Source organism: Anomalospiza imberbis, chromosome 4 (assembly GCF_031753505.1).
Source record: "Anomalospiza imberbis isolate Cuckoo-Finch-1a 21T00152 chromosome 4, ASM3175350v1, whole genome shotgun sequence".
In the NCBI taxonomy this organism is placed as follows: Eukaryota; Metazoa; Chordata; class Aves; order Passeriformes; family Viduidae; genus Anomalospiza; species Anomalospiza imberbis.
The window spans coordinates 56,068,002-56,077,639 of NC_089684.1; the positions used below are offsets into that span (position 1 = coordinate 56,068,002).

General features: G+C 38.8%; 1 long non-coding RNA gene across 1 annotated transcript; it reads left to right on the forward strand.

Annotated features, from left to right (window-relative positions):
* Positions 1-7,446: 7,446 nt before the first annotated feature.
* Positions 7,447-8,352, forward strand: LOC137473454 (uncharacterized). Its single transcript, XR_010998811.1, has 2 exons — positions 7,447-7,623; positions 8,224-8,352. It is a non-coding gene; the product is annotated as an uncharacterized lncRNA (long non-coding RNA).
* The last annotated feature ends 1,286 nt before the right edge of the window (positions 8,353-9,638 follow it).

Below are 9,638 nucleotides of genomic sequence, written 5' to 3' on the forward strand. Positions count from 1 at the left end.
GCTTTCCTGTTCAGTGAGCAAGCTGTAAACCACACAAAAGTGTACTAGAGCGTGTGATAATAGCATGGACACATCAATAATAAAACTTTTATTTAGATTACTTATCAGTAATTTAAAAATAATTTATTTACTTATTTATTTTTTGGCAAAGCTGTTTTCCTGCTATTTGAATCTGCTGGATGATATTCTACTCTTTTGCTGTTGGCTCTGACAGAATTGAGCAAAGTTTAGTGTTAGAGAGCAACAATAAGTGGGGAAGAAACGCAAGTGCCAGCAGAGCTCCAAAACTAAATTTCAAAACTTTTCAATGCACATATGTAAATTATTACCTTCTCTACCTCAAACATTTTCATTCTCTGAATATTTTCCTGTTATTTTTTTCAGCTATTTGGAAAAAAGAACAACGATTTCCTGCCGAGGGAATGAAAGGCTGGAAACTGAATTCCTGCATCCACTGTTTTGGTTACATTAGAATAGAGTACTTTTTGAATTCAACTGAATAGGAATTAAAACCCGGGGCATCTATCCAAGATCTCTGTTGCTGGTAAAATAGTTGCTAAAGACCAGTGGTGTAGATACGAAAACAACAGAACTCAGTTCTCTTGGCCTCTCTAATTCTGATTGCCCTTGGGCCTCTCTCAGAAACAGAACTCCTTATTTTACTCAGGTGAAATAATACTGATTTTTAAATCCTTGAAACAACAACTGAGATGATTTCTACTTTTGCCTTTTTACTGCTGGACATTTCAGTCTTTTCAGCAAAAAGAGTTAAGATTATCTCACAAATAATTCCTACAAATGAAAAGGCGGTCGTGTCCTTTTGGACCTACCCAAACTCATTTAAATTCAAAGATCCTACAATCAGTGTTGTTAAATCAGGTTTCAGTTTTTCTTTACAAACATGCCCCAAAACCTATTTGAAACAAACAATCAAACAAACAACCAAAAGCCACCCACACAAACACATTTTAATCAATATTTTAATGCACACATTGCTAATGAATTTTTCTGTCATGTTAGTTTATTATAGAAATACTAAAGGCCATAAATGCAAGATGCAAATTTTAGAAGAAAGACAAGATATGTTTATTTTCAGCTGTGGATTTAGCAGGAGAGGCATGCTTGAGTAGTTGCTATAGCTATAGAGGATTTTGGATAAGTGGTTAAATCTGTACTGCAGTGATATGTCTCTGGAGCATGTGGAATGCCAACAGATAACTGATTTCTGTCATCTCAATGCTCTTTATCATTCATGTATAATTTTTTGTCTTTTAAAAGAACAGTTTCATGCCTTGCAAAACTCTTCCTCCAGCTCCCCCAAGGCAGTCTGTATTACAAATGCAAAGGGCTGTTGCATGAGTATTATACATACACTGAACATAATTTTTGTGTGTTTGAATTTGCTTCATTCCTCCCTGCCCCTTCCTGTGGCAAATTTCACAACATGACCTTATGCAGGTTGTCCTTTGCCTGCAGCAGGGAACTACTTTAGTCTCTTTGGTAGTTTTTTTCTCCATGCGATGCAGCACCGAGGTTTTACTGGCATCTCTGTGAGTCCATCAGAACTACATACACATTACTGGTAACTACTAGCATAAATGGTTCAGGATTTATCAGAAACTTATCATGGCTGAGGCCATGAGGACATTTAAGACCTTCTGAATGTTCTATGTTAATGAAATCCTAACCTTGCTTAAAAAGAAGTATTTTTCACCATTTTTGCTTTAAAATATTGGTATGCTATTTTTTTAAATCCCCATGTCTAATTATAGCACCAAAGCATCTTCACAGAATTTTTCCTCTCTGGTCAACACTACAGCAACATTGTTTCCTCCTGCAAAAATGTGGGGTTTCCTTTAATGCAATTTAGGACACTTTCACCTCTTTTTGCTTAAACAAAATGTAGAATTTCATTTAGCTGGGTATATTCTGTAAGTTTTTCCATTTATGATACTCATACCAGACTGACCAGATACAAAATCCTAAATTGTCTGTTTGTCATAGTGCAGACTAGTGGCACAGACAGAGCAGCAATATCCATTCCTCTCAAGACTGAAGTTACATTATATATGGCCAGAAGATATACTGGGGAGAAAAAGTGAGGATAGACTTCATTTTAGGTGGTGATTGACTCATATTTAAATGCAGACCAATTGTAATGGAGCACCTACAGAAATAGAAATTACATTTACATTAAAGTCAACTGAATTCATCTTGATTTTTCTGTTGCAATGTTATGATTAATTTATGATGAATTGGTTGTATAAAGGTGTCTGCTTCAAAGATCTTAAAATTTCCAAGAACTGTGAAATTATTAGGTAAATTTTAAGACACTCCATTTGAAAGTTTATTTCGCAACATTTAAGGGGATTGTTACCAGAGTAAATTTTACTTGGTAGGGATAAAAGTTGGCTAAGTACAGATGATTAAAAGAGACAAAAATCCATTTCCTCTTATTTTGGTTGTCTCTCTTTTCTTCTCTTTTAACAGTGAAACAACAAGAAGAAAAGTAGTGATCATATTTACTAGTTCTCCTCTGACTGCAATACTTTTCATGTAACACTGAAATATTGCCTGATGTTTTGTTCAATCAGTTGCTACATTGCAAAGGCTCTGCTGTATTCATGTCAAATCCTTCTTCATGACAGACTGTAAATTGCCTAATCTGGCCCAAAATATCCAGAATTGTTTAAACATCATTTTGGTTATTTGGTTTTATTGTTACTTATTTTTACAGTTATTAGCATATTTATTTGGTTTTGCAGATATATTTGAGAACTCCTATCATAGAACAGTCCTCCTGTGACAGATGAGTCATAATTGTAAAATTAGTCCCTGTCCAAAGGATGCATAAACCAAAGGAAAATAGGTGGATGCAACTGAAAAATGGAGATAAAACAACAAGCTGAAGGTAAAAGGAGTTTTTCTAGAGGGAAAGGAATAAAACATGGAGCATGCATCTCTGTGCTCCATGACTGTAGACATCTAAAGAGGGTCTGTCCCCAGTTTGAAAAACAGGCATCTCTCAGGTCTGTGGAGAGAGAAAACCACATTTGTATTTCATATTTGCATTTCAATTGCTACTATTGAAACAGGCCAATATTATATTTTATGGGCTAGCTACTTAATACAACAAAAGGACCATACTATTTAGCACTCTGATTATATCAATCCATGGCTTAAAGCTATTTTCTAAATAAATTGTTGCCAGCGTGGCTATTAAGGTATGCTCTCATTCAGAAATCATCCTGTTTCCTGAAACAGCTACCAAGATGGTATGTACACCACACATGTCAGTGTGATTGGACTTTGGGGCACTTGGCAATCACAAGGTCCTTCAGTTACATGGTGGTTTGAAAGTGCATTGTACTGTTCATTTTGTCTTCTGGTCACTTCTATGCCTGTAGAGGCTTTTATTTAATAGCAGGGTTTGGGTTGGGAGGAGGTTTAGCCACCTCTGCTGTGGACCAGATTAAGCAGAACTGCAGTCAGGAGGGAAGAAGTAACTTTGAAATAGTTTAAATCTAATAAGAGTTAACATAGTCAAAACTTCTAAGGAAGTGCATAGAAGACAGTTCACTTTTGAAAATGATGCCTGCAAGTAAGAGAGATTATGAACCTGGCTTGATTGGGCTAGGTCACTCTTGAAGATAAGCTTGGATTTCGAAGTTGGCTGAACACAGGTGTGCCTTTCTGTTTTGGGTGCCTGGTATATCCTGCCTGGCCTGAGATGCTGCTCAAGAGGGCATTAGTTCTTTTTCAGATCTTGGATTGAACTTCTTTGGCTGGTGCCTGTGAGTTTAGACACCTCAAAGCAGGGTCTGAAATCTCAAGCTTGCTGAACAGGGAGCTGCCTCGAGCTAGCAAAGAGCAGCTGCCTGAAATGAGTCTTGGTGGCTGCTCAGGCTGCAGAGGAGGTGCAGCCAGTGCTTGCAGTACACAGCTGGGAGCATTGGGAAGACATTTTCCTCTGGTGAAAAGTGAGGGATAGCTATCCACCATCTTTTGTATGAAATAATGGAATATTCAGAGAAGGTATGTAGCTTTGTACTTTGTACTGTGACCATAACTGTGTCTTGCTTAGAGAATTGTTTTCCACTGAAAAGAAAAGAGCTGCAGGAACCCAGTGTGGGCTCCTGTGCCCTAGCTGGACACCTGCACCCCTTGGATCTTCCCTTACAGTTTGCTTATGTGCTGAAGAAGGAGGGGAGGTTTTCTGCACAGTGCCTGGGCAGGTGATGAAGGCTTCTCACCAGAATACCCTGCACCCTGTGGATGCTGTCCACAAAGAGGGCTTGGATCTCCCAAAAGGTGAGCCCAAATATTCCTGTTCCTGAACTCTGTAACTACATGCAGAAGGACAATATGAGCGTTTTGGAGAGGCACAGTTACCTCCCTAGGTATGTCAGATATTTTTGCTGTAAAGGCTCTGGCTGGGATGGAGTTAATTGTGTTGAGAGCAGTCTGTTGGGTGCTGCACTGTGGACCATCTGTGTTGACAACAGACTGTGTTTTGGCTGTTAGCAGTGCTTGCACAGCACCAAGGCTTTCTCTTTTTCCTGTTCTGCCCTCCTAGTGAGAAGGCTGGGAGTGGGCAGAGGCTGGAAGTGGACAAAGCTGTCACAGCTGACCCCAGCTAAACCCAGGGATATCCCACACTGCACAGCATGTGCTCAGCAAAAAAAAAAAAAAAAAAAAAAAAAAAAAAAAAAAAAAAAACCAAACAAAAAACCAAACACAACAACAACAACAAAAAAAAAAACAGAAAACACACAAAAAAAACCCACCAAAAAAAAAAAAAAAAAACCAAAAAAAAAAAAAAACCAAGTGAGGGTTTTTTTCTTTTAGGAAAACAGCCACTTCTCAGTGATTGCCTTCACACCACTTGCTTTGTTTCAGGTTTTTTTCTTTTTCTTTCCTTCACTTACTAAACTGTGTCTATCTCAACCCACTAGTTTCCTTACTTGCTTTCCATCTTTTCCCAGCCAAGGGTAGCCTGCTGCAGACACAGCAGCAGTAGAAATTTCAGGAAAGGCGCGAAGAACCATTTGACCTTTCAGCTGATCACAGGGGGTTCAGGATCACAGTTTTGACACTGGCATATAAATATCATCCAGGTCCAAGGCAAAGGCATGACCACTTTTATCCACTTTTTTATAATCCCAACTACTGCCCTAAAATGTAGCTTTTTTTGTTATTTTAATTTTTAAAGGTCAGCTTTATGAATCAGTAATAAGATCATCCATGGCAACATTGTACTCACTATTGTGGCTTACAATAAACACTCCATAAAACAGATGCTCTTCTGATTACCACACTTAAACTACTATAATCATCCAAGTGTACCACGTTGGAGGATTTGTTCTGTTCTTTTTATCTAAAGTAAATGCTAGGAACATAATAATAATATTAAAAGGTCTATTATGTTAGCAAAATTATGTAACTGACCACTTGCAAAACTGATTAGAATTTATGATTGGCACAATTTGGATTCTCTTCTTCCTAAAAGAGTGCTCTAGGTTTCCCTGGCAACCTGTAAAATTCTATGTGTAAATACAGAAACCAATCCACATGCTATCAGTTCAGATAACCCCACCGAAACACAAGCATTTTGAACAGCAATTAATTATGGTACTGGTTAAATTCAGATTTTAGAAATGTCAAACAAAAACAAGACAATGTAGTACCAAACAGCAGTAACAAGCTGCAAAGTGGCAACTCCTTGCAAGAATCATATAATCATAGAATCACTTGGATTGGAAGGGACCTTAAAGATGATCTAGTTCCAGCCAACCTGCTGTGGGCAGGGACAGCTTCCCCTAGACCAGGATGCCCAGGACCCGTCCAACCTGACCTTGAACACTTCCAGGATTGGGCATCCACAAATACTTAATGCATTTCAGTGCCTCACTACACTCACACGAAAAAATTCCTTCCTAATATTGAATCTAAGCGTGCTCTCTTCAGTTTGAAGCCATTTGCCCTCATGCCCTTGTAAAGAAGTCTCTCTCCATTTTCCTTGTAGGCTCCCATCAGGTACTGGACAGCTGCAATTAGGCCACCCCAAAGCTTTCTCTTCTCCAGGCTGAACAATCCCAATCCTCTCATGTTTTCCTTATGGGAGAGGTGCTCCATCCCTCTGATTATCTTGGTGGCCTCCCCTGGGCTCGCTCCAGCAGGTCAGTGTCCTTCCTGTGCTGGGGACTCCACAACTGGCTGCAGTACTCTAGTTCCACATACAAAATTGTAGAAGATATTGAGACTAGCTTTATCAGGGAATCAAGTCCCTGGTGGATGTTATAAATGCCACTTCTCTAGTACTGGTTAGTACAAGTATTCAGGCTGACAACTAGGATACACAGAAGACACTTTTTTTTGTTTTACAGTATCATCTCATGTGGACATGTTTTAATGAATCCTAGCCAGGTGACTTTGCACTGGATGAGAGAAAAAGAGAACAAATAGTAAGCCACTGTGGCTGAAGTAAAGGCTGACACTATAAGGTATGTTTCAAGCCCAAAGCCTGCAGTCTTTCAGGAGGGGAAAATATTTCACTCAGTTTCAATTCAAATACTGACAGAGACTTCTCCTTTAAAGCCATTGCTTTTCTGAAACTGATATTTGGTCTTTGTTGTTGTCTATGACACCAAGCCTTGCAAAGAAATGCCAGGAAAAGATTCAGTGTTTGGCATGGTTTTCTTCCCACAGCTTTTGTACTGAATCATATAAAACATATTCACACAGCAGCAGAGTAATATGGGTCATTTCAAGCCAAATGCTGCAATATAATCTGAACCACATGGCAAACATTTCTTGGGGAGGTGTGTCATGAAAACTTTGCCTCTGAATAAAGTGGTAAGAACAATGATCCTGCCCCCTCCTTGCATTACCCTTCCTGTGTGTTTCCCTAATGGTATGCATTGCACAAGGCAGTATCATTGCTTAGTTAATAATATATACTTGCTTGAACATAGCATCTCTCACCTCAAGTCCATACATTTGAGACCAACCTGCTTTTAAAGAATTCACAACATATTGGAAGGGATTCACAAGAATGATCCAGTTAAACTTCTGGACCACAGGACAACCCAAATTTAGTCATGTTCCTATAGTCTGATGTTGCATACAAATAGAGATATTATAAAAGAAAGGTCTTGTAAAATCAGGCCTTGCTCTGGTAAATTACCAGCTGGCCTGTTACTTCTAAGTGCAGCTAGCTAACTTCCCATGTGAAAAATCATAAAAATGGAAGCAGTTAATACAACAAGCTGTTCTGGTAAGAAAACCATTTGCACTTGTAATAAACAACAAATCTATTCCATGGGAATCAGTGAACAAAATATGTAAACAACCAAATATAGAGGGGTTGACAGAAGCACACCCTGGCCATTTACCAGCCAATGAACTGAGTGTCGGTGTATTGTGAGCCAGTTAGGTCTAACAGTGCTGTCTGATATTTCCTATAAATAAGAGCTTTGTGAATAAAGGGGATTTTTCTGCAAGAAGAAACTGAGTCCCATCTGCTTTATTGTAACCGTCTGAACTACTGGTAAGTTGTCAGGCAGTGACTGGCTGGCTGAAGTGATGTTGTCAGGCAAGAAAGGGGCTGTGGGTACCTGAAAGGTAACCACAGATATTTGGCACTTGGAAGAATGCTCCTGGGATGCCTGGCTACCTGTAATTACTGTTCATACTGCTCTGCTTGCTTATGCCAAACACTTTCTTATCTAAAATAACAGCTCTGCCATGGCACAGTATAGAGCAGAGAGATTAGGCAAACAGTGGATTGAAATAGAAATGCTTATTAAGAATGAATAAAAATTGTCTCTCAGTAAGTTTTGCTAAACTCACCAAAAATCATGTATCCTCTGAGAAGATGAGTAAGACTACAAAAGAACCAAATCTATCATGTGGACAGGGTTTTCACATTTTCCAGTCCAAGCAGGTAAATACTAAACTGAGTGGACATGACTGAGGGAATTCTTTATGCATGTAAAGTGGTTTATAGTAACATAATAACAGTAAAAAAGATGCTTTGGAAGAACTGGTAGTTTGTGATCATAGACATGGAAGTCACTGAATTAAAATGCTTCATCTGAATTTGTTCCTGGGATGATATTAACACTTTGTAGAGGTTTAGGTTTGCATCACTGTGACTACACTAATTTTTGCATTCCCTGGCTTCTGTGCAAACCCTTGAGATATTTCACATCTAAATCATAGAGGATTTCTTCTGGAATGAAGAGCAAAGGTGTGAATGGGCAACAAATGTGCTTTAATTTTCACTAAGATTCTTGTAACAAAAGCAGTCTCAGAAGACAAAAATTTGAAAACATGCCATCTAAAGATAATTCTACCTACAGTGTATGTCTTTCTGAATGTTCATATATATTTAAAAATTATTTTCTGTTTTTTTCCCCTCTCATAAGCAGTAGAGTTTTCAGACTTTTTTCTGTGTCGGTACCTACCAAGTTATTTTTACTCCTAAAGTTTGTGCAGCAGAATATATCACTGATCTCTGTCCCTGCATCTTGTGATGATGGGTTCAAATCCCTATTCACCTGGGGAAGTCAGAGGGAAAAATATTTAACTTCTTAAATCTCTCACTAGTCCTTGAAATCCTGCCAGACATTTTGGGGACTGCTTCATGTGAAAATGGAAGTTAAAGCCTTCTAGTTTTCCACTACTTCCACTCACCTAGGGAATACCTAGGAATCCCAGCCTCAATAGTCAGAGGAGTTTATTGTCTCCCTCTTCCATGGATAAGCAACACCCTGGGAGCAAACAAGAAGTCAGGCAGATGATCTTGTGTCTCAGCGGATGGGTGCCAGAGAACCTCAGGGGTGCTGTCATTACATGTATAGCTCTTTCTAGCACATAACAGAGGCCAGAGTTTGGCAATCTGCCCTATAGCCCCAGGCAAATATACTGTTTCAGCAGACATTTGACTTAGACTTAAGTGCCTGCATCAAAACTCCCTCCTTATTCCCATTATGTTGATGGTTTGCTGCTTCTCTACCACAGTAAATCATAAAACAACCTGAGTCTACCTACTGCATATGACAGGCAAGTAACAAGGCAGAACTTGAAGAAAATTCCATTTCTGTTCTTCCTTGCTACCTGCTGTCAGGAAGGAGCTAGCAGGTAAGCAGATATTAGTTTAATTTCACTCCCTCTGAGTCAAGGTGGACTAATCTGCATATAAATGTAATAATGTAAGTCCTTGATCCCTCCCTCACAGACACAGAACACAGCCTAAAATATGACTCTTAATATCCTGGGAGAATAAAATTACCTTGCCCGAGGTTGGCGAGAAATATATACCTAGTGAAAAGAGCAGGGTACACTGAAGCACTCCACAGCTACTGGCCTCTAAACCTATATCCACATCCTTAGTACCTGTGAATCCAACAGTGTCATACTGTATTTACAGGTTGCCAATGAAATCCAGTTTAAGGGAGGATAAAAATTATTGCTCCAAGTATTATCACAGGAATGGCTTCCATGCTGTATTAGAGGTAAGTATAGTGGTAATTCTTCCAGTGAAAATGAAAGCAAGAAATTACCTTCAAAGCTGTTTTTTTATAAGCATATTGATGGAGTTTTGGAATCATCAGCAAAACACAAACAAAAATAAT